This window comes from Pristiophorus japonicus, chromosome 24 (assembly GCF_044704955.1).
Source record: "Pristiophorus japonicus isolate sPriJap1 chromosome 24, sPriJap1.hap1, whole genome shotgun sequence".
In the NCBI taxonomy this organism is placed as follows: domain Eukaryota; kingdom Metazoa; phylum Chordata; class Chondrichthyes; family Pristiophoridae; genus Pristiophorus; species Pristiophorus japonicus.
The window spans coordinates 2253547-2279645 of record NC_092000.1 but is presented as its reverse complement, the minus strand read 5'-3'; the positions used below and the strand labels follow the sequence as shown (position 1 = coordinate 2279645).

General features: G+C 48.5%; 1 protein-coding gene and 1 pseudogene across 10 annotated transcripts in view; one reads left to right on the top strand and one right to left on the bottom strand.

Moving 5' to 3' along the window:
- The window catches only part of LOC139237875 (hemicentin-1-like), a 276696-nt gene that overhangs the window by 206730 nt on the left and 43867 nt on the right, over positions 1 to 26099 (bottom strand). The window lies entirely within an intron of this gene.
- On the top strand, positions 18824 to 18983 carry LOC139238043 (5S ribosomal RNA; annotated as a pseudogene).

The window sequence follows — 26099 nt, the reverse complement described above, 5'->3', positions numbered from 1 at the left end:
AGTGCCTCTATATCCTTTTTATTTTTTTTTATTTCAAAATATATTTTATTCGTATAAAAATTTGCACAATACATTGGAAAGCAGTTCAGTACATTTGGATACGGTCAGTAATTCCATACAATACGTTTGGATGCTGACGGCAGTTCCGTTCAATACATTTGCTTTCTTTACATTTCGAGGTACAATTCAGCACAATCCAGGATACATTATAATACAGTTATCAAATTACATTACATGTGGCACTATACAGTACAGGGAATGGGTGAGGGTACAGTTACATTTCTTTGCAACATACATTACTAAACAGAACTTGCATTATACATCGCACTACATAGGTGTTTTCAGATCATGTATACAAAAAGTTTACAAGTACGGCCCGAGGGGGGTTTTGTACTGATTCCTGCCCCTGGGTTTACCGTGGCAGAAGGGCTTTAAACTGTGGCCCTTCCCCACCGTGCCTCTGCGGCGACTGCACCAATTTTTAGTGCGTCCCTCAGCACGTAATCCTGGATCTTGGATTGCGCCAGTCTGCAACACGCAGACGTGGACATCTCCTTGCTCTGGAAGACCAGCAAGTTTCGGCAAGACCAAAGAGCGTCTTTGACCGAGTTGATGGCCCTCCAGCAGCAGGTGATGTCTGTCTCGGTGTGTGTCCCTGGGAACAGTCCGTAGAGCACAGAGTCCTGTGTTACGGAGCTGCTCGGGATGAACCTCGACAGCAACCACTGCATCTCTTTCCAAACCTGCCTTGCGAAGGGGCAGTCCTGAAGGAGATGGGTGACAGTCTCGTCCGCCCCGCAGCCGACTCGGGGGCACCGTGCCGTGTCTCTGAAACCCCGGCTGTGCATGAAGGATCTGACGGGGAGGGGGGGGGGTGGGGAAGTGAGACGGGGAGGAGGGGAGGGGGAAGTGAGACGGGGAGGAGGGGGGGGGGAAGTGAGGAGGGGGGGGGGAAGTGAGACGGGGAGGGGGGGGGGGGGAAGTGAGACGGGGAGGGGGGGAAGAGGGGGGGAGGGGGGGAAGAGAGACGGGGGGGGGAAGAGAGACGGGGGGGGGGAGAGAGACGGGGAGGGGGGGGAAGAGAGACGGGGAGGGGGGGGAAGAGAGACGGGGAGGGAGGGGGGGGGAAAGAGAGACGGGGAGGGAGAGACGGGGATGGGGGAAGAGAGACGGGGAGGGGGGGAAGAGAGACGGGGAGGGGGGGGAGAGAGACCGGGGGGGAAGAGAGACGGGGAGGGGGGGGGGAAGAGAGACGGGGAGGGGGGGAAGAGAGACGGGGAGGGGGGGGAAGAGAGACCGGGGGGGAAGAGAGACGGGGAGGGGGGGGGGGAAGAGAGACGGGGAGGGGGGAGGGGAAGAGAGACGGGGAGGGGGGGGGGGGAAGAGAGACGGGGAGGGGGGGGGGAAGAGAGACGGGGAGGGGGGGGGGAAGAGAGACGGGGAGGGGGGGGGGAAGAGAGACGGGGAGGGGGGGGGAAGAGAGACGGGGAGGGGGGGGGAAGAGAGACGGGGAGGGGGGGGGAAGAGACGGGGAGGGGGGGGAAGAGAAACGGGGGGGGGAAGAGAGACGGGGGGGGGAGAGAGACGGGGGGGGGGGGAAAGAGAGACGGGAGGGGGGGGAAGAGAGACGGGGAGGGGGGGGAAAGAGAGACGGGGAGGGGGGGGAAAGAGAGACGGGGAGGGGGGGAAAGAGAGACGGGGAGGGGGGGAAAGAGAGACGGGGAGGGGGGGAAAGAGAGACAGGGAGGGGGGGAAAGAGAGACGGGGAGGGGGGGGAAAGATGGGGGGGGGGAGAGAGACGGGGAGGGGGGGAAGAGAGACGGGGAGGGGGGGAAAGAGAGATGGGGAGGGGGGGGAAAGAGACACGGAGGGGGGGAAAGAGAGATGGGGAGGGGGGGGAAAGAGAGACGAGGAGGGGGGGGAAGAGAAACAGGGGGGGGGAGAGAGACGGGGAGGGGGAAAGAGAGACGGGGAGGGGGGGGAAAGAGACGGGGGGGGGGGAAGAGAGATGGGGGGGGGGAGAGAGACTGGGGGGGGGGGGAAGAGATGGGGGGGGGAAAGAGACGGGGGGGGGAGAGAGATGGGGGGGGGGGAAGAGAGAGGGGGGGGCGGAAGAGAGAGGGGGGGGGAAGAGACGGGGGGGGGGGGAGAGAGATGGGGGGGGGGAGAGATGGGGGGGGGGGAGAGAGACGGGGGGGGAGAGGGGGGAGAGAGATGGGGGGGGGGAGAGATGGGGGGGGAGAGAGACTGGGAGGGGGGGAAGAGAAACGGGGGGGGGAGAGAGACGGGGAGGGGGAAAGAGAGACGGGGAGGGGGGAAGAGAGATGGGGGGGGAGAGATGGGGGGGGAAAGAGAGACGGGGAGGGGGGGAAGAGAAACGGGGGGGGGAGAGAGACGGGGAGGGGGAAAGAGAGACGGGGAGGGGGGGAAGAGAGATGGGGGGGGGGAAGAGATGGGGGGGGGAAAGAGACGGGGGGGGGGGAGAGAGACGGGGGGGGGGGAAGAGAGACGGGGGGGGGGGAAGAGAGATGGGGGGGGGGGAGAGAGATGGGGGGGGGAGAGACGGGGGGGAGAGATGGGGGGGGGGAGAGAGACGGGGGGGGGGGGGGAAGAGAGACGGGGAGGGGGGGGAGAGATGGGGGGGGGAGAGAGACGGGGGGGAGAGATGGGGGGGGGGCTGTGGAGGCTCCATGCAGCGAACCTGCCGGGGCTTCTCACGGCAATGGGCTGCCGCCGGCACTGCTGCTAAATTCGGCACAGAAGCCTTACAGTAAAGGGTACAGAATAATGTTCCGTCATCCCCACTGAAGTTCTTGGCTCATTTGTGTCAAGGCAAAATAATTTGGACGGAACAGGAGGCGCCACAGAGCCGCACGTGTAGCTCCCGCCACAGCAGCATTTTGTCGTTCTTTATACCTCAACTATTTAGAAAAGACTCAGACAACCCCAAATTAACATTTCACAATGTTGAATTATAATAGAACTGGAAACCGTAAAAAACCACAAGATCAGGTCCCAAATTTCGAACTGTACCGTCCCTGAACATAGTATAAATACCAATTTACTTTGTCTACTTATATTTAAACGCGTTTTGACCTACCTATTATAGTGGCAGGCAACATGCAGAAGTAAATATATCCAACTGGTGAAATCAGCCTGAAATCCATCACTCCGGGTTTGGAGAGAACGTTCCCGGACTGCAGCAAACAGTTCGCAGGCTGCAATCTGAAATCTAAACTGGTTGTCCCCTGTTAGTTTCCGTTCTAGTCAGCTCGTTACCAAGAACCGGTCACCGCCTTTCCGGGTCATTATTTAGTATTGAAAAACATATTTTGGAAATTGGAACTGAATGTCAGGAAATTCCAAGAGTATTTTCCTCTCATGTAACATTTAAACAGTAATCAGACTTTTTGAATGTTTTGCCGAGTTATCTATATTATAGCATGTATAATGTATTGGTGGGCAGTTAGTTCACAGGCTTCCTGTAATATGTCCTTACTATACAGTATAAATCCACACGAGGCCCATACTTGAGTGAATGTCACTCTCTGACCAGTAACCTTTATTAGCCAACACTGAAGTGATGAAAGTCCAGATTAGGAGTGTCTCCCACAAGTTCACCACCTTGTGGTCAATGCTCTCACAGTGTACAACTTAGGTCAGTTTATACATGGGTTGCAATGACAGTTAAATACATGACATCACCTCCACTCCAAAGTCTTATTGGGATCACAGGTTGAGTCTCTCTGGTGGTTTACGCTCCCTTGTAGAGCGCCTGAGTTGGGGCTCCGGTTGTTGGGCGCTGGCCTGAGTGTCTGCTGTTTGCGGTGCCTCAGGCCTGTCTGGACTGCCCACAGTGACTGGACTCTCCTCCACTTGGTTCCAGTGTTCGGTCACCTGTGGAGGAGTGAACTCTACATCGTGTTTTTCCTCTGCTTCTTCTATGGGGTTGCTGAACCTCCTTTTTGTTTGATCCACGTGTTTGCAGCAGATTTGTCCATTGGTAAGTTTAACTACCAGAATCCTATTCTCCTCTTTGGCAATCACAGTGCCTGCGAGCCATTTAGGCCCTGCAGCGTAGTTGAGGACAAAGACAGGGTCATTGACATCAATACATTGCACCCTCGCATTCCCGTCATGGTAGTCACATTGTGACTGGCACCTGCTCTCAACAATTTCTTTCATGATGGGGTGTATAAGGCATAACCTGGTTTTGAGCGTCCTTTTCATTAGCAGCTCTGCCAATGGGACCCCTGTGAGCGAGTGTGGTCGGGATAAGCTGCTTTGTAGGGAACCCCCTTGGATTGTGAGTATCCCCTGTTTCATTATCTGCACTGCTCGTTCCGCCTGCCTGTTTGAGGCCGGCTTGAATGGTGCCGTTCTGACATGGTTGATATATTTCCTGCCATGAAGTCCTGGAATTCAGTGCTTGTAAAGCACGGGCCATTGTCGCTGACCAAGACGTCCAGTAGACCATGGGTGGCAAACATTGCCCGTAGACTTTCTACCGTGGCAGAGGATGTGCTTGAATTGAGAATGTCACACTCGATCCATTTGGAGTAGGCGTCTACTACAACCAAAAACATTTTTCCCATGAAAGGACCTGCGTAGTCCACATGGATGCGTGACCATGGATTGGCAGGCCAGGACCAGGGGCTAAGGGGGGCTTCCCTGGGCGCATTGCCCAGCTGGGCACACGTGTTGCACCTGCAAACACAAAGTTTCAGGTCTGCATCTATCCCTGGCCACCAAATGTGTGACCTGGCAATTGCCTTCATCATGACAATGCCCAGGTGCCCATTGTGGAGTTCTCTGATGAACATCTCTCTGCCCATCTGTGGCATGACTACTCGGTTTCCCCATAGTGGCAATCGGCCTGAATCGAGAGTTCATCCTTGCGCCTGTGAAATGGTTTGAATTCCTCAGGGCATGCCCCGTACGTGGCTGCCCAGTCCCCATTCAGGACACATTTCTTGACGAAAGACAGTAGCGGGTCTCTATTTGTCCAGACTTTAATCTGATGGCCTGTCACTGGTGAGCCTTCGCTTTCGAAAGCTTCAACAGCCATGACCATCTCAGCAGCATGCTCGGTTGCCCCCTCAGTGGTGGCTAGTGGGAGCCTGCTGAGTGCATCAGCGCAGTTTTCAGTGCCCGGTCTGTGCCGAATTGTATAGTCATAGGCGGCTAACGTGAGTGTCCACCTCTGTATGCGGGCCAATGCATTTACATTTATGGCCTTGTCGGCCAAAAGGGACGTTAGGGGTTTGTGATCTGTCTCCAGCTCAAATTTCCTGCATATACACATGCAAGCGCTTCATTTTCTACCATCCCGTAGCCCCGTTCTGCCTGGGACAGACTTCTGGAGGCATAAGCTATCGGCTGTAACTGACCCTTGGCAGTAACATGCTGCAACGCACACCCGTCCCCATAGGACGACGCGTCGCACGATAAAACAAGTTTCTTACATGGGTCATATAGCGTTAACAGATTGTTGGAGCATAACAAATTGCGTGCTCTATCAAAAGCTCTTTCCTGGCTGTCCCCCCAGACCCATTCGCGACATTGCGTAGGAGCACGTGTAGCGGCTCTAACAGCGTGCTCAATTTGGGAAGAAAGTTACCAAAATAGTTCAGGAGCCCCAGGAACGAACGCAGCTCCATTGTGTTGCAGGGTCTGGGTACTCTCTGGATCGCTTCTGTTTTGGACGCAGTAGGTCTGATCCCATCTGCTGCTACCCTCATCCCCAGGAATTCTACCTCTGGAGCTAGGAAGTCGCACTTCACCTTTTTTAGTCGCAGACCTACCTGGTCCAGTCTGCGTAGCACCTCCTCCAGGTTCTTCAGTATCACAACCCGTGATAAGCTCGCCAGTCACCGGAGGTCTGCCACGAAGTCTGGAACGCTTTGCCCTTCTCGCCGCCGGTGCGTGTAAAACCGGTGTCTCGCCATGTGCATGCTGCTCGCCGGTTTAAAGTGTTCCCCGATCAACTTATTGAGCTCTTCAAAAGTCTTGTCCGCCGGCTTCTCTGGCGCTAGAAGGTCCTTCATCAGGGAGTACGTCCTGGATCCACAAACCGTCAGGAGATGAGCCCTGCGTTTGTCGGCCGAATCCTGTCCCAGCCATTCCTTAGTGACGAAATGTTGCTGTAGTCTCTCAATAAAATCGTCCCAATCATCACCAACACAGTACCTCTCGTCTGTGCTGCTAGTGGCCATGCTCGCATGGTTTAAATCCCAGTTTCTCGTCGCCAATGATATGTCCTTACTGTACAGTATAAATGCACACGAGGCCCATACTTGAGAGAAGGTCACTCTGTGACCAGTAACCTTTATTAGCCAGCTCTGAAGTGATGAAGGTGGGTGGAGCTTCCTCTTATATACCTGAAAGTCCAGGTTAGGAGTGTCTCCCACAAGTTCACCACCTAGTGGTCAGTGTTCTCATGGTGTACAATTTAGGTCAGTTTATACATGGGTTACAATGACAGTTAAATACATGACATCCTGCTCTAGTGGCCAATAGTGCCTCTCCGCCATACTTTAATGCCTCAGCGGGGATTCCATCTGCTCCTGTTGCCTTGTTGTTCTTGAGCTGACAGATGGCCTTTTCTACCTCGTGCAGAGCTTGGGTTTTGCTGAGATGGTGGCGGGTAGCATGCTGCGGGATGGAGTCGAGGACACTCGTGTCAAAGGCAGAGTCTCGATTGAGGACATCTTTGAAGTGCTCCTTCTAGCGGGTCCTGACTGCCTTGGTGTCCTTGATGAGTGTCTCCCCGTTCTTGGCCAGCTGTGGGGTGGGGTCTTGGGTGCTTGGGCCGTAGATGGCCTTGACTGCGATGAAGAATCCTCGTACATCATGGCTGTCGGCCAGCTGCTGAATCTCCTGTGCTTTCTCCGTACACCACCTGTTCTTTTGTTGGATATCGGCCTTAAGCCGTCTATAAAGCTGCTTTGCTGCTGCCGAGTTGGGTTGTTTTAGGTTTAGAAATGCCCTGCGCTTGCGATTTATTAGCTCTTGGATCTCCTGGTCATTCTCATCAAACCAGTCCTGGTGTTTCCTGGTTGAATGACCTCTTCACAGACACTGGTTATGGTGGCCTGGAGGGCAGATCAATCGCTGTGGGCACTCTGCGTCTCGGGGTCATCAAGGGTCGCCAGGTTAGCAGTGAGGCTGTATAGGACTCTCTTAGCTGGGTCTTTGAGTGCTCCTGGTTGATCTTTCTACAGTACTGCTTCTGTTGCCGTCGTCGCTTTGGGGCTATATTGATGTTGATGTCGGAATGGATTAGGCGGTGGTCCATCCAGTAGTCGTCGGGTCCTGTCATGGCGCGGGTGATGCACACGTCCTTGCGATCCCTTGCTCGAACGATGATGTAGTCGAGCAGGTGCCAGTGCTTGGAGCGAGGGTGTTGCCACGATGCCTTGAACTTGTCCCTTTGGCGGAACAAGTTTATGTTCAAGGCATTTTGTCAGGAGCAGGGAACTGCTGGAGTTGGTTTTCCCTGCGCGCTCTCTGCCGATCACGCCTCCCCAGTCTGTATCCTTACTGACTTTGGTGTTGAAGTGCCCAAGGAGGATCAGTTTGTCATCCATAGGGACATAAGAACATAAGAAATAGGAGCAGGAGTAGGCCACAAGGCCTCTCGAGCCTGCTCCGCCATTTAATATGATCATGGCTGATCCAATCATGGACTCAGGCCCACTTCCCTGCCCGCTCCCCATAACCCCTTAATCCCTTATCGGTTAAGAAGCTGTCTATCTCTGTCTTAAATTTATTCAATATCCCTCCTTCCACAGTTATCTGAGGCAGCGAATTCCACAGATTTACACTGAAAGAAGAAATTCCTCATCTCAGTTTTAAATGGACGGCCCCTTATTCTAAGATTATGCCCCTAGTTCTAATCTCCCCCATCAGTGGAAACATCCTCTCTGCATCCACCTTGTCAAGCCCCCTCATAATCTTATAGGTTTCGATAAGATCACCTCTCATTCTTCTGAATTCCAATGAGTAGAGGCCCAACCTCCTCAACCTTTCCTCGTATGTCAACCCCCTAATTGCTGGAATCGATCGAGTGAACCTTCTCTGAACTGCCTCCAAAGCAAATATGTCCTTTTGTAAATATGGAAACCAAAACTCACCAACACCCTGTATAACTGTAGTAAGACTTCCCTGCTTTTATACTCCATTCCCTTTGCAATAAAGGCCAAGATTCTATAGATATGTGAAGAGAAAAAGATTAGTGAAGATAAATGTAGGTCCCTTGCAGTCAGAATCAGGTGAATTTATAATAGGGAACAAAAAATGGCAGACCAATTGAACAAATACTTTGGTTCTGTCTTCACTAAGGAAGACACAAATAATCTTCCGGAAATACTAAGGGACCGAGGGTCGAGCGAGAAGGAGGAACTGAAGGAAATCCTTATTAGTCAGGAAACTGTGTTAGGGAAATTGATGGGATTGAAGGCCGATAAATCCCCAGGGCCTGATAGTCTGCATCCCAGAGTACTTAACAAAGTGGCCCTAGAAACAGTGGATGCATTGGTAGTCATTTTCCAACATTTTATAAACTCTGGATCAGTTTCTATGGATTGGAGGGTAGCTAATGTAACCCCACTTTTTAAAAAAGGAGGGAGAGAGAAAACGGAATTATAGACCGGTTAGCCTGACATCGGTAGTGGGGAAAATGTTGGAATCAATTATTAAAGATGAAATAGCAGCGCATTTGAAAAGAAGTGACAGGATCAGTCCAAGTCAGCATGGGTTTATGAAAGGGAAATCATGCTTGACAAATCTTCTAGAATTTTTTGAGGATGTAACTAGTAGAGTGGACAAGGGAGAACCAGTGGACTTTTGTACTTTCAAAAGGCTTTTGACAAGCTCCCACACAAGAGATTAGTGTGCAAAATTAAAGCACATGGTATTGGGGATAATGTATTGACATGGATAGAGAACTGGTTGGCAGACAGGAAGCAAAGAGTAGGAATAACCGGGTCCTTTTCAGAATGGCAGGCAGTGACAAGTGGGGTACCGCAAGGTTCAGTGCTGGGACCCCAGCTATTTACAATATACATCAATGATTTAGACGAAGGAATTGAGTGTAATATCTCCAAGTTTGCAGATGACACTAAGCTGGGTGGCAGTGTGAGCTGTGAGGAGGATGCTAAGAGGCTGCAGGGTGACTTGGACAGGTTAGGTGAGTGGGCAAACGCATGGCAGATGCAGTATAATGTAGATAAATGTGAGGTTATCCACTTTTGTGGCAAAAACAGGAAGGCAGATTATTATCTGAATGGTGACAGATTAGGAAAAGGGGAGGTGCAACGAGACCTGGGTGTCATGGTACATCAGTCATTGAAAGTTGGCATGTAGGTACAGCAGGCAGTGAAGAAGGCAAATGGCATGTTGGCCTTCATAGTGAGAGGATTTGAGTATAGGAGAAGGCAGGTCTTACTGCAGTTGCACAGGGCCTTGAATATTGTGTACAGTTTTGGTCTCCTAATCTGAGAAAGGGCATTCTTGCTATTGAGGGAGTGCAGCAAAGGTTCACCAGACTGATTCCCGGGATGGCAGGACTGACATTTGAGGAAAGACTAGGCTTATATTCACTGGAATTTAAAAGAATGAGAGGGGATCTCATAGAAACATATACAATTCCGACGGGATTGGACAGGTTAGATGCAGGAAGAATGTTCCCGATGTTGGGGAAGTCCAGAACCAGGGGTCACAGTCTAAGGATAAGGGGTAAGCCATTTAGGACCGAGATGAGGAGAAACTTCTTCACCCAGAGAGTGGTGAACCTGTGGAATTCTCTACCACAGAAAGTAGTTGAGGCCAATTCACTAAATATATTCAAAAGGGAGTTAGATGAAGTCCTTACTACTAGGGGGATCAAGGGGTATGGCGAGAAAGCAGGAATGGGGTACTGAAGTTGCATGTTCAGCCATGAACTCATTGAATGGTGGTGCAGGCTAGAAGGGCTGAATGGCCTCCTCCTGCAGCTATTTTCTATGTTTCTATGTAATTACAGTATTTGCATCACTTTTTTGTATCATGGTCTCACCAGACATGGTTACATTAGGCATTTCAAACTCTCTGTCATAATCATCACACATAACAAGCTTGTTCTTAACCTTACTTACACAAGCATTTATTTCATTTTTCACATTAGTTACACCAGCATCACAATTCATGGTTACGTTATCATACTTGTACCCTTTTGCTGCATTTTTAGCTTTAAAGTCCCTGTCATCTTTAAGTTGAAACTGTCCCCTTAAATTTTTTTGGTTACAGGTATCCTTTAAGGGAGCCTTCCAATCAGATTGGCTGCTCGGTGCCACATGTCGCTCCTCCAACGCTGCCCCTCGTGGTCTGGTCGCGGCCATTTTGATTGTAGGTTCTTCTCCTCGTGGTGCAGCCGCCAATTTCTGACTCTCCTCCAGGTAGGCTGTGGTGGTCTTGTCTTCCTCAGGTTCGGCCATGGACATCGGGAGTCCACCTTTCGCAATGATTTTCGCCTCTTGGAGTCCTGCCCCGGCCCGGTGGGAGAAGTTTGGGTTTTCGGTCCTGGAGATTTGGCTGCGGTGTTGTGGAGTCGTCGCCGCGCAGTCGAACTGGACGGTGGGCTCTCTAGATGCAGCGATGGATCCATGTTCGATGTCGATTGCTGGAGCCTGGAGGCCGTTGTCACTTCGACCGACTTGGAATGGGTTCATCCAATTTCTTCCCAGCAGCGTGGGACCATCGCCGGCAACGATCCACAGGGGGTGTCTGTTCAACACGCCGCCCTAGGAGACCTTTGGTGTAGGTGAGCAGCTTCGCTTGGACAGGAGACAGTTTTGGTCGAGTGGCAGGATTCATCCAAATTTTTTCAAAGGTCGTTTGACTTATCACAGTCTGGCTCACCTCTGTGTTGATCTCCATGGAAACAGGGACCCCGTCGATGTCTACTTCCATCATCCACGGAGAACTTTCAGTGGAGCAGGTATAAATTCCATACTCTTCTTCCAGGGGTTGAGCGGCTTCATCTTCATCTGTGCCGGAGCCCTGGTGATCAACCAACTCTTCCGTGACACAGTGAGTACAGCTTTTTTTGCACATTCTCTGAAGGTGCCCTTTTTCTTTGCAGCCTTTGCATGTATAGTCTTTTTAGCAGCACTGGTGGGCCCTGAGGTTTCCTCCACAGCGCCAGCACGGGCCATCCGGTTTGCCCCATGTGGCGGACTAAGATTTGGGGAACTCGGGGCAGCATTTCTGCCTTTAAAGAAGTAGCCATGCGGTGCATTGCGTTCGTTAGTTTAGAGTCCTGGGTCAGTATTCGCCTGGAGTCGCTGGCCGAAACCATGTAGGCCTGGCTCACTTGAATTCTGCAGCGTGACTGTGATGGCCGCAGAGAGCAATTTGTGGAGGAGGCCTTCGTGGCCGATTTCGATGACAAATATGTCCCTTAGTGCTTCATTAAGGTGGTCGCCAAAATCACATGGTGCAGCTAGTCTTCTTAAATGTGCAACATACATAGTAATTTCTTGGCCTTCGGGTCGCCGGTAAGTGTAGAACCGGTGCCTGGCTGTGAGGATGCTTTCTTTTGGTTTTAGTTGCTCCTGTATTAGTGTTACAAGTTCTTCATAGCTCTTCGTGGTTGTCTTCTCTGGAGATAGCAAGTCCCTGACAAGGCAATGGATGGTGGGCCCACAACTGCTAAGCTTTGGTAGCAAAAGAGCATTCAACCACCTCTTGTGATACCTGTCCTCAGGTAGCAGCTAGGAGAACATATGATATGATAAGCCTGCTCCGCCTTCAATAAGATCATGGCTGACCTCAACTCCACTTTCCTGCCCAATCTCGATATCCCTTCATTCCCCTTGACTCCAAAAATCTACCTATCTCAATCTTGAATATATTCTGAGACTCAGCATCCACAGCCCTCTGGGGCCGAGAAATTCAAAGATTCACAACCCTCTGAGTGAAGAAATTCCTCCTCATCTCTCTTAAATCTCAGGATAGTCCAACAGCACAGAGCAAACTCTGATTACCTCCAGGAAATGAGCTAGAGGTTGGAGGAGGTATAGAGGTGGGATTGGGTGAGGCCATGAAAGGATTTATAAATGACAATGAGGATTTTGAAATCAATGTGAGAAGGGGAGTTGCAAAGCCAGGGTGGGACAAGGCCCTGGATGCGGTTGAATATTTAAATTGTAATGTGTTGAAATACAGGGAGCCAGTATAGATCAGCAAGGCCAGAGGTGGTGGGTGAGTGGTATTTTCTGTAGGACAGGATACAACGTGCTGAAGGAGTCATGATGTATCCTTGATCTTCAGTGCAATCTTGGAGTAACAGGTTTTATGTGAGGAGAGTGACTCAAAGCTCAACTTAATATGACTGGGCCTGTTGTACGCTGGATGCAATCAGGTTTATGGTCCTTTCGACATCAGGGAACCTCTCCGAGCTCATCCTGCCCATGAGACCCACTTCCTGCTCCCTTGACCCTATTCCCACCAAACTGCTGACCACTTAACTTCCTTTTCTGGCTCCCATGTTAGCCGACATTGTTAACAGTCCTCTCCCCTCAGGTACTGTTTCCCTCTCCTCAAATCTGCCTTCATCACCCCTCTGCTCAAAAAAATAACCCTTGACCCCTCCATTCTTGCAAACTGCCACCCCATCACCAACCTCCCTTTCCTCTCAAGTCCTTGAACGTATTGTCACCTCCCAAATCCGTGCCCATCATTCTCGCAATTCCATCTTTGAATCCCTCCGATCCGGTTTCTGCGCCTGCCACAGTACCGTAACAGCTCTCATGAAATGAAATCCTTTGTGACTGTGACAAAGGAAAACTCTCCTTCCTCGTCCTTCTCGACCTGTCTGCAGCCTTTGACACGGTTGACCATTCCATCCTTCTCCAACACCTCTCCACCACCGTCCAGTTGGGTGGGACTGCACTCGCCTGGTTCCATTCTTATCTCTCTAATTGTAGCCGGAGAATCACCTGCAACGGTTTCTCTTCCCACTCCCGCATCGTTACCTCTGGTGTCCCCCAAGGATCTATCCTTGGCCCCCTCCTATTTCTCAACTACATGTTGCCCCTTGGCGACATAATACGGAATGTTTCCATATGTACGCTGATGACACCCAGCTCTACTTCACTATCACTTCTGTTGATCCCTCCATGGTCTCTAAATTGTCAGACTGTTTGTCCGCTGGATGAGCAGAAATGTTCTCCAATTGAATATTGAGGAGACCGAAGCCATTGTTTTCAGTCCCCGCCACAAACTCCGTTCCCTAGACACTGACTCCATCCCTCTCCCCAACTCCTGTCTGAGGCTGAACCAGACTGTTTGCAACTTTGCTGCCATATTTGACCCTGAAATGAGTTTTTGACCACATATCCGCAGTATAGTTAAAACCGCCTATTTCCACCTCCGTAACGTCGCCCGTCTCCGCCCTTGCCTCAGCTCATCTGCTGCTGAAGCCCTCATCCCCCGTGTCTTTGTTACCTCTAGTTTTGACTATTCCAACGCATTCCTGGCTGGCCTCCCACATTCTATCCTACGTAAACTAGAGGTGATCCAAAACTCGACTGCCCGTATCCTAACTCGCACCAAGTCCCGCTCACTCATCACCCCTTTGCTCGCTGACCTACATTGGCTTCCGGTTAAGCAACGCCTTATTTCAAAATTCTCATCCTTATTTTCAAATCCCTCCATCGCCTCACCCCTCTCTATCTCCGTAATCTCCTCCAGTCCCACAATCGCCCCCCCGCCGCCCCCGAGATGTCTGCGCTCCTCTAATTCTGCCCTCTTGAGCATCCCTGATTATAATCGCTCAACCATTGGTGACCGTGCCTTCTGTTGCCTGGGCCAAGCTGTGGAACTCCCTGACTAAACCTCACTACCTCTCTTTCCTCCTTAAAACCTACCTCTTTGTCCAAGTTTTTGGTTACCTGCGCTAATTTCTACTCATGAGGCTCGGTGTCAAATTTTTAGCACATGATACTCCTGTGAAGCGCCTTGGGACATTTCACTACATTAAAGGTGCTATATAAATACAAGTTGATGTTGTTGTTTATACATCAGGGGACTGTCAGGGAACAGCATGAGTGGGAGACAGTGGATGATATGGTGAGAACAAGCACATCGAAGGCAGGGTGAGGGAGAAGTTACTTTGAAAGCAAATGTTAGTTTGAAAATATTATTTTTACAATATTTCATTTGATCGTACTTCACTATTAAAATAAATTCTTTTAGCACAAGCATTCTTCAAAAAAATAATCTGTTTATCACACCAGGAGGCTATGAACAACACTTTGTCATTAGTAGTTGTTGTTTCTGTTATGTATGTAAACGTTACCAATGTGTAAGACTTGCCACCAGGGGGCGCACCTGTGGGAGACCCATAGAAATTAGGTGCAGGAGCAGGCCATTCGACCCTTCGAGCCTGCACCGCCATTCAATAAGATCATGGCTGATCATTCAACCTCAGTACCACTTTCCTGCTTCCTCTCCATACCCCTTGATCACTTTGGCCGTAAGGGCCATATCTAACTCCCTTTTGAATATATCTAACGAACTGGCCTCAACAACTCTCTGCGGCAGAGAATTCCACAGGTTAACAACTCTCTGAGTGAAGAAGTTTCTCCTCATCTCGGTCCTAAATGGCTTACCCCTTATTGTTAGACTGTAACTCCTGGTTCTGGAACTCTCCAGCAATGGGAACATTCTTACTGCCTCTAACCTGACCAATCCCGTCAGAATTTTATATGTTTCTATGAGATCCCCTCTCATTCTTCTAAACTCCAGTGGATACAAGCCCAGTTGATCCAGTCGCTCATGTCAGTCCTGCCATCCTGGGAATCAATCTGGTGAACCTTCGCTGTACTCCCTCAATAGCAAGAACGTCCTTCCTCAGATTAGGGGACCAAAACTGAACACAATATTCCAGGTGTGGCCTCACCAAGGCTCTGTACAACTGCAGTAAGACCACCCTGCTCCTATACTCAAATCCTCTCGCTATGAAGGCCAACATGCCATTTGCCTTCTTCACCACCTACTGTATCTGCATGCCAAACTTCAATGACTGATGTACCATGACACCCAGGTCTCGTTGCACCTCCCCGTTTCCTAATCTGTCACTATTCAGATAATATTCTGCCTTCCTGTTTTTGCCGCAAAAGTGGATAACCTCACATTTATCCACATTACACTGCATCTGCCATGCATTTGCCCGCTCACCTAACCTGTCCAAGTCACCCTGCAGCCTCTTAGCATCCTCCTCACAGCTCATACCGTCACCCAGCTTAGCATCATCTGTAAACTTGGAGATATTACATTCAATTTCTCATCTAAATCATTGATGTATATTGTAAATAGCTGGGGTCCCAGCACTGAACCCTGCGGCATCCCACTGGTCACTGTTTGTCATTCTGAAAAGGTCCCGTTTATTCCGACTCTCTGCTTCCTGTTTGCCAACCAGTTCTCTATCCATGTCAATACATTACCCCCAATACCATGTGCTTTAATTTTGCACACTAATCTCTTGAGTGGGACCTTGTCAAAAGCCTTTTGAAAGTCCAAATACACCACATTCATTGGTTCTCCCTTGTCCACTCTACTAGTTACATCCTCAAAAAATTCTAGAAGATTTGTCAAACATGATTTCCCTTTCATAAATCCATGCTGACTTTGACCGATCCTGTCACTACTTTCCAAATGTGCTGTTATTTCATCTTTAATAATTGATTCCAACATCTTCCCCACCACTGATGTCAGGCTAACCGGTCTATAATTCCCCGTTTTCTCTCTCCCTCCTTTTTTAAAAAGTGGTGTTATATTAGCTACCCTCCAGTCCATAGGAACTGATTCAGAGTCAATAGAATGTTGGAAATGATCACCAATGCACCCACTATTTCTAGGGCCACTTCCTTAAGTACTCTGGGATGCAGACTATCAAGCCATGGGCCACCTGCACACCTGGGCAAGCAGGGATAAAAGGCAGTCTACCATGCTGCTTCCTCACTCTAGAGTTACATTAAAGAAACCAAGGTCACAACAGTTTGAGCTTACAATATACAGTCTTGTGGAGTTATTCTGAACATAACAATTGGTGAGGAGTAACAGATCACAAACTTTCATGCGGCTATGGCTGCCATTGGTACTCTTGAGAGATTTGTTGAAGGTGAACCTTCATTGAGCGTCTTGATCAGTACTTCGTGGCCAACGAGCTGGCTACGGAAGAGATCGCAGTCAAGCGCAAGGCGATTCTCCTCACCGTTTGCGGGTCCACTATATATGGCCTCATCAAAAATCTGCTGGCACCGACGAAACCAACGGAGAAGATGTATGAAGAGTTGTGCACACTGGTTCGGGAACACCTCAAGCCGAAGGAGAGCTTAATGGCCAGGTATCGCTTTTATACACACCATCACTCCGAGGGCCATGATGTGGCGAGCTATGTCGCCGACCTAAGGCGCCTTGCGGGACCGTGCGTATTTGCTGGATATTTGGGGGAAATGTTGCGGGACTTTTTCGTGCTTGGAATCGGCCACGAGATCATTCTTCGCAAACTGCTGTCTGCTGAATCCCTAGATGTGAGCAAGGCCCTCACGATAGCCCAGGCTTTCATGTCCACGAACGATAGCACTAAACAGATATCTTTGCAGCATCGAGGTTCATCGCAAATACTGTGCATAAAATAATGCCTTCAGCAGACAGAACTGTATATGGCAGGGCCTACACGCCTGCAGAGGCCAGACCTAGGATGACTCAGAGTCAGCCGTGGGGCGTGAATGCGAATCCATTAACACCGTGTTGGCGCTGCGGGGGTAATCATCGGGCCCAACAATGTCGATTCAGGCACTACGTGTGCAAAGGCTGCGGAACAATGGGGCACCTCCAGTGAATGTGCAGACGTGCTGCGACTCACCACGTGGCAGAGTCGGCAGAAGATGACCGATCCGGCGCGGATCACGCTGAACGGGTAAGAGAGGCAACTCAACCCGAGGCTGAAGAGGAAGTGTATGGGGTACACACCTTCACCACCAAAAACTCTCTGATAATGTTAAAAGTCAAATTAAACGGCATTCCAGTTTCCATGGAATTGGACATGGGGGCGAGTCGGTCAATTATGAGCCAGGGGCTTTTGAGAAACTGCGAAGCAACAAGTCACAAAGGCCAAAACTAAGCCTGATCCACACTAAGCTGCCCACTTACACCAAAGAGCTCATACCAGTCATTGGCAGTGCGGCAGTGAAGGTATCGTACAATGGAGCTGTGCATGATTTACCACTATGGATTGTACCAGGCGATGGCCCAATGCTGTTCGGCAGAAGCTGGCTCGGAAAGATCCGATGGAACTGGGACGACATCAAAGCACTGTCTTCGATGGATGACGCCTCGTGCGCCCAAGTGCGAAACAAATTCCTGTAATTATTCGAGCCAGGCATCAGCAACTTCACAGGCGCCAAAGTGCAGATCCATCTAGTCCCAGATGCATGACCCGTTCATCACAAGGCCCAAGCGGTTCCATACATGATGCAAGAGAAAGTCGAGATCGAGCTAGACAGTCTTCAATGAGAGGGGATCCTATCACAAGTCGAGTTCAACGAATGGGCTAGTCCAATTGTCCCGGTGTTGAATAGCGATGGGACGGTCAGAATCTGCGGGGACTATAAGGAACGATCAACTGAGTCTCGTTACAGGACCATACCCACTACCCAAAGCGGATGACCTGTTCGCAATGCTAGCGAGGGGTAAGTCGTTCACCAAACTGGATCTAACCTCTGCTGACATGACACAGGAGCTGGCTGAACCTTCAAAAAAATTGATGTGCATCAACACGCACAAAGGACTGTTCATATACCACAGATGCCCCTTTAGGATTCGCTCGGCTGTGGCCATTTTCAGAGGAACATGAAGAGTCTGCTGAAATCTGTTCCACACACCGTGGTGTTTCAAGACGACATCCTGATCACTGGTCGCAACACCACCGAACACTTGCACAATCTGGAAGAGGTTCTAAAGCGACTGGACAGATTGGGACTCAGGCTGAAAGACTCCATGTGTTTTCCTGGTGCCAAAGGTCGAATTTCTGGGGGGAGAACATAAGAACATAAGAACATAAGAATTAGGAACAGGAGTAGGCCATCTAGCCCCTCAAGCCTGCTCCGCCATTCAACAAGATCATGGCTGATCTGGCCGTGGACTCAGCTCCACTTACCCGCCCGCTCCCCGTAACCCTTAATTCCCTTATTGGTTAAAAATCTATCTATCTGTGACTTGAAAACATTCAATGAGCTAGCCTCAACTGCTTCCTTGGGCAGAGAATTCCACAGATTCACAACCCTCTGGGAGAAGAAATTCCTTCTCAACTCGGTTTTAAATTGGCTCCCCCGTATTTTGAGGCTGTGCCCCTTAGTTCTAGTCTCCCCGACCAGTGGAAACAACCTCTCTGCCTCTATCTTGTTTATCCCTTTCATTATTTTAAATGTTTCGATAAGATCACCCCTCATCTTTCTGAACTCCAACGAGTAAAGACCCAGTCTACTCAATCTATCATCATAAGGTAACCCCCTCATCTCCGGAATCAGCCTAGTGAATCGTCTCTGTACCCCCTCCAAAGCTAGTATATCCTTCCTTAAGTAAGGTGACCAAAACTGCACGCAGTACTCCAGGTGCGGCCTCACCAATACTCTGTACAGTTGCAGCAGGACCTCCCTGCTTTTGTACTCAATCCCTCTCGCAATGAAGGCCAACATTCCATTCGCCTTCCTGATTACCTGCTGCACCTGCAAACTAACTTTTTGGGATTATCCTGCCGACTATAGATCTCAGCATTGCCTACGGCCACACTAGTCTGAAAATGCCCGATCTTGTCTGATCTTGGAAGCTAAGCAGAGTCTGGCCTGGTTAGTACTTGGATCTTGGAAGCTAAGCAGAGTCTGGCCTGGTTAGTACTTGGATGGGAGACTGCCTGGGAATACCAGGTGTAGTAGGCTGGGCATGGTTTAATGTTTTTCTGTTTACTCCTAAAAAAGAGTTTCATGCACAAGGACCCCCAGGTCCCTCTGCACCGCAGCATGTTGTAATTTCTCCCCATTCAGATAATATTCCCTTTCACTGTTTTTTTTCCCAAGGTGGATGACCTCACACTTTCCGACATTGTATTCCATCTGCCAAACCTTAGCCCATTCGCTTAACCTATCTAAATCTCTTTGCAGCCTTTCTGTATCCTCTACACAACCCGCTTTCCCACTAATCTTTGTGTCATCTGTAAATTTTGTTACACGACACTCTGTCCCCTCTTCCAGGTCATCTATGTATATTGTAAACAGTTGTGGTCCCAGCACCGATCCCTGTGGCACACCACTAACCACCGATTTCCAACCCGAAAAGGACCCATTTATCCCGACTCTCTGCTTTCTGTTCGCCAGCCAATTCTCTATCCATGCTAATACATTTCCTCTGACTCCGCGTACCCTTATCTTCTGCAGTAACCTTTTGTGTGGCACCTTATCGAATGCCTTTTGAAAATCTAAATACACCACATCCATCGGTACACCTCTATCCACCATGCTCGTTATATCCTCAAAGAATTCCAGTAAATTAGTTAAACATGATTTCCCCTTCATGAATCCATGCTGCGTCTGCTTGATTGCACTATTCCTATCTAGATGTCCCGCTATTTTTTCCTTAATGATAGTTTCAAGCATTTTTCCCACTACAGATGTTAAACTAACCGGCCTATAGTTACCTGCCTTTTGTCTGTCCCCTTTTTTAAACAGAGGCGTTACATTAGCTGCTTTCCAATCCGCTGGTACCTCCCCAGAGTCCAGAGACTTTTGGTAGATTATAACGAATGCATCTGCTATAACTTCCGCCATCTCTTTTAATACCCTGGGATGCATTTCATCAGGACCAGGGGACTTGTCTACCTTGAGTCCCATTAGCCTGTCCAGCGCTACCCCCCTAGTGATAGTGATTGTCTCAAGGTCCTCCCTTCCCACATTCCTGTGACCAGCAATTTTTGGCATGGTTTTTGTGTCTTCCACTGTGAAGACGGAAGCAAAATAATTGTTTAAGGTCTCAGCCATTTCCACATTTCCCATTATTAAATCCCCCTTCTCATCTTCTAAGGGACCAACATTTACTTTAGTCACTCTTTTCCGTTTTATATATCTGTAAAAGCTTTTACTATCCGTTTTTATGTTTTGCGCAAGTTTATCTTCGTAATCTATCTTTCCTTTCTTTATTGCTTTCTTGATCATTCTTTGCTGTCATTTAAAATTTTCCCAATTTTCTATTTTCCCACTAACCTTGGCCACCTTATACGCATTGGTTTTTAATTTGATACTCTCCTTTATTTCCTTGGTTATCCACGGCTGGTTATCCCTTCTCTTACCGCCCTTCTTTTTCACTGGAATATATTTTTGTTGCGCACTATGAAAGAGCTCCTTAAAAGTCCCCCATTGTTCCTCAATTGTGCCACCGTTTAGTCTTTGTTTCCAGTCTACTTTAGCCAACTCTGCCCTCATCCCTTTGTTTAAGCATAGTACGCTCGTTTGAGACACTACTTCCTCATCCTCAATCTGTATTACAAATTCAACCATACTGTGATCACTCATTCCAAGAGGATCTTTTATTAGGAGATCGTTTATTATTCCTGTCTCATTACACAGGACCAGATCTAAGATAGCTTGCTCCCTTGTAGGTCCTGTAACATACTGTTCTAAGAAACAATCCCGTATGCATTCTATGAATTCCTCCTCCAGGCTACCCCGTGCGATTTGATTTAACCAATCGATATGTAGGTTAAAATCCCCCATGATTACTGCCGTTCCTTTTTCACATGCCTCCATTATTCCCTTGATTATTGCCCTCCCCACCGTGAAGTTATTATTTGGGGGCCTATAAACTACACCCACCAGTGACTTTTTCCCCTTACTATCTCTAATCTCCACCCACAATAATTCAACATTTTGTTCATTAGAGCCAATATCGTCTCTCACAACTGCCCTGATATCATCCTTTATTAACAGAACTAACCCACCTTCTTTCCCTTCTTGTCTATCTTTCCGTATCGTCAGATACCCCTGTATGTTTAATTCCCAGTCTTGGCCACCCTGCAACCACGTTTCTGTAATGGCCACCAAATCATACCCATTTGTAATGATTTGTGCCGTCAACTCATTTACTTTATTTCGAATGCTGCGTGCGTTTAGGTAGAGTGTTTTAATACTAGTTTTTAAACCATGATTTTTATTTTTGACCCCTCCTGCAGCCCCTTTATATTCAGTGGCCCTTTTTGTTTTTTGCCTTGGGTTTCTCTGCCCTCCACTTTTACTCATCTCCTTTCTGTCTTTTGCATTTGTCTCCTTTTTGTTTCCCTCCGTCTCCCTGCATAGGTTCCCATCCCCCTGCCATATTAGTTTAACTCCTCCCCAACAGCACTAGCAAACACTCCCCCGAGGACATTGGTTCCGGTCCTGCCCAGGTGCTGATCGTCCGGTTTGTACTGGTCCCACCTCCCCCAGAGCCGGTTCCAATGCCCCAGGAATTTGAATCCCTCCCTGCTGCACCACTGCTCAAGCCATGTATTCATCTGAGCTATCCTGCGATTCCTACTCTGACTAGCACATGGCACTGGTAGCAATCCTGAGAAAGATTGCGGCGGACGGCAACAGACTCATGGACTCCAAAACGGAGGCCATTAAGAATGCACCCAGACCACAGAATGTGACGGAGCTGCGTTCGTTCCAGGGACTCCTCAACTATTTTGGTAACTTTCTACCGGGGTCGAGCACTTTGCTGGAACCTTTGCATTTATTGCTACGCAAGGGTGTCGACTGGGTTTGGGGTAAATCTCAAGAGACAGCCTTTAATAAGGCCAGAAACCTGCTATGTTCTAACAAGTTACTTGTATTGTATGACCCGTGTAAACGTTTAGTACTAGCTTGTGATGGATCTTCGTAAGGGGTCAGTTGTGTGTTACAGCAAGCCCATGTGTCAGGCAAACTGCAACCGTTTGCATATGCACCCAGAAGTTTATCTAAGGTTGAAAGAGCCTTCAGTATGGTTGAGAAAGAAGCATTAGCATGCGTGTACCAGATTAAGAAAATGCACCAATACCTATTTGAACTCCGGTTCGAGCTCGAAACCGACCACAAGCCGCTCATTTCGCTGTTCTCAGAAAGCAAAGGTATTAACACCAACGCTTCGTCCTGCATTCAAAGATGGGCACTAACGTTATCTGCGTATGACTATGTAATCCGCCACAGACCAGGCACTGAGAACTGTGCCGATGCCCTCAGTCGGCTACCATTGCCCACCACCGGGGTGGAAATGGTGCAACCCATAAACTTGCTTCTTGCAATGGATGCTTTTGAGTGCAAGGGGTCACCCGTCACGGCCCGCCAGATCAGGACCTGGACTAGCCAGGACTCTGTGCTATCACTAGTAAAAAGCTGTGTCCTTAATGGGAGCTGATCGGCGGTTCCCGGGGAAATGCAAGACGAAATTAAGCCGTTCCATCGACGCAAGGATGAAATGTCCATCCATTCGGATTGTCTCCTATGGGGGAATCGTGTAGTTTTGCCAAAAAAAAGGCAGGGAAACGTTTATACGCAACCTTCACAGTACCCACCCAGGCATAGTCATGATGAAGGATATCGCCAGGTCGCACGTTTGGTGGCCCGGCATCGACTCGGAATTTGAGTCATGCGTACACCGATGTAACACTTGCTCACAGTTGAGCAATGCACCAAGGGAGGCCCCTCTGAGTCTGTGGTCATGGTCCTCCAAACCGTGGTCCAGAGTCCACATAGATTTCACTGGCCTCTTTCTAGGAACGATATTCCTAGTAGCAGTGGATGCTTACTCTAAATGGATTGAATGTATAATGACGTCATGTACGTCCACTGCCACCATTGAAAGTCTCCGGGCCATGTTCGCCACCCGTGGTTTGCCCGACGTCCTTGTTAGTGACAATGGACCATGTTTCACCAGCTCGGAATTCAACGAGTTCATGACGCAATGGTATCAAGCATGTCAGATCTGCGCTGTTTAAGTCCGCATCCAATGGCCAAGCGAAATGGGCAGTCCAAACCATCAAGCAGAGCTTGAAACGCATGACCGACGGTTCCTTGCAGAGCCGGTTATCTCGGGTTCTGCTCAGCTACCGCACGTGACCCCACTCGCTTACCCGGGTTCCCCCTGCAGAATTGCTAATGAAGAGAGCACTCAAAACCAGGCTCTCCTTAGTCCACCCGGATCTCAATGATCATGTAGAAACCCGGCATCACCAGCATAACGTGTACCACGATCGTGCGGCTGTATCACGTGACATTGAGGTTAATGACCCTGTGTTTGTTCTTAATTACGGTCATGGTCCCAAATTGGTTGCTGGCACTGTTTTAGCCAAGGAGGGGAATAGAGTATTTGTTGTCAAACTTTTGAATGGACAAACTGCGATTCACTGGCAACCAAGAACAGTTTGAAGAGGACATTACCATCATTGATCCAACTACACACACCCAACCAGCAATCGACCTCGCGGTCAACCACGAGGATGAACCCACCATGCCCGACAGTCCGATCAGACTAGCCACACCGCAGTGCAGCAATGATCCAACCGACTCACCCAGGCCAGGACTTCAACTCAGGTGATCAATCCGGGAACGCAGAGCCCCGGATCACCTCAACTTGTAAATAACTTGTATCTCAGACTTTGCGGGGGAATGATGTTATGTATGTAAACTTTACCAATGTGTAAGACTTGCCACCAGGGGACACACCTGTGGGAGACCCAAGGGTCACCTGCACACCCTGGGCAAGCAGGTATAAAATGCAGTCTACCATGCTGCTTCCTGACTCTGGGGTTACATTACAGAGACCAAGGTTACAACAGTTTGAGCTTACAATATACAGTCTTGTGGAATTATTCTGAACATAACAATATCATTGCCTACAATCTTTCTTTATCTGTACAAAATCAGCAAGATTGCAGAAAAGCACCTTCATACCTTCACAAGAAGTAACGCTTCTCTATACTATTAAATGAACTATCACTGTATACACAGTACATGCTCAGAAAACAGTAGCATCCATTTGTAAAATATAAATTATAAAAACAATATCCCATAACAGAGACAGATTATTGTACAGTATAAACAACAGCTTGCCTTTATATAGCGCCTTTAACGTAGTACAGCATCCAAAGTTTCTATGTATGTTTCTTCACAGGGCCGTTATCAAACAAAATTTGACACCAAGCCACACAAAAAGATATTAAAGATGTGTGGATTTTAAAGAGCGTTTTAAAGGTAGGAGATAGAGTTGGAAGGTTTAGGGAGGGAGTTCTAGAGCTTAGGGATAGGTAGCTGAAGACACAGCCGCCAATGGTGGAGCGATGTAAATCAGGATACGCAAGAGGCCAAAATTGGAGGACTGGAGGAGGCTATAGAGATAGAGGGGGGGGGGGGGGTGCGAAACCATGGAGAAATTTAAACACAAGGATGAGAATTTTAATATTGAGGTGTTGTCTCGCATCTAGTCTTCATTTCATCCGTTTACAAAATAAATATTGTAAAATCAATATTTATGCCATTGAAGCAAACAGTCACGACCGAAATAGATAATTGTACAATATAAACAGGTCTTGCATCGAGCCTTCATTTCAGTTAGTGGGAAAGCAAGTTGCTTTCGCAGAGCTCTGCTGTTATCAGTGCTGAACCCCTCGAGATCCTTCTTCTTAGGCAGTCCCGCGCCCCGAGTCGAGTACCAGATTTCAGGTGACGATCCAGTGTGAATGGAAATCAAACACAGTGATTTGAAAACAGCCCAAAAATACAGAGCAATCTCAGCAATGAGCTGCCCTTACAGTCGGTACGTTAATTGCTGCAGGTAGCCTTTGGCAATCAGCAGCTTCCCTCAATAACAATATGGACAACAGGATCGCGGGGATTTCTCCCCAAAATCACCAACGTGTAATATTTTTATTGGTTAAATGTGTTTGTAATTGTCATTATCCCACCAGGTTATGGTCACAGTTCCTGTAAAGGGAGAGTCTCCGGATGTTCATTTCCATTGGGGACCTGTGGATTGTTGTTGGGTTTTGCATTGTGTACTTTATATAGCCCTCTTTTATGGAAACTGGATTTAATGTACCAGACACCGACTGCTGTTATCAATATCATCAATACTAATATTCCTGCGATCAACAGATATAGTTTCCATGTTTCATCTATGAAAACATTTAAAAAAAGTTACACAAGTCATTCGCAATCCCAGGGCAACATATTTATTACAAACTCCTGATTCATTTCCAAAATCCACATTATAAACAATGGTAATTTTTCATGGAATGTCTAGTATCTATATTCAGCTATTCCCTCTGTTTTTCAAGTTGTGTTGTTCACCTCCTTTCATTCTCCCGATACCATGGCCCATTCCTGATTATCACGGAGGACAGGCAGCCTGTTCCCAGGTCTCTGCCTTGTCCTATTTAAACCACTGTAAGTAACAGCATACAGGTGATGCAAGTCAATTGCTTGCTGGTAGACACAGACTTCAGCCTACGTGTCCTTCACTGACACGGACTGCGTCTATCAGTGTCTGGGAAGGGGATGGAAGTTTATATTTCAGGCGGAGACCCTTTGACAGACATAGACTGATGGGTAGTGTACGTGGTCTTTGCTCTGTTATTGGCATCCTTTACCTCTTTTTGTAATTGCCAGATGTGTTTTTCTGTTCCAATCTCTGACCTGATCTGCAGGTATTACATCTTTTTAATCTCTCCCCTTTTCTCACTTTACTTACTCACACACTACTTGTCCCTCAATTACCTTTAATTCATTTAATGCATCTTACAATTCTCTGATATAAACATCATCCATCTTCCAACGATTTCCTATTTTTCTATTAAACAGGTTTCAGGCCATTTCACTGATACTCCCTCTCTATTGGTTAGTCCCCCACTTGTCTTCTAATTCTATTAAAGTTCTCATTCATCTTTCAGTCCCAAACATGCACCATCTATTGTCTCAAGTTCCTGGGACCTTGGAACCAGTTCTGGGGGAAGTGGGACCTGTACAAAAGGGACGGTCTGCACTTGGGCA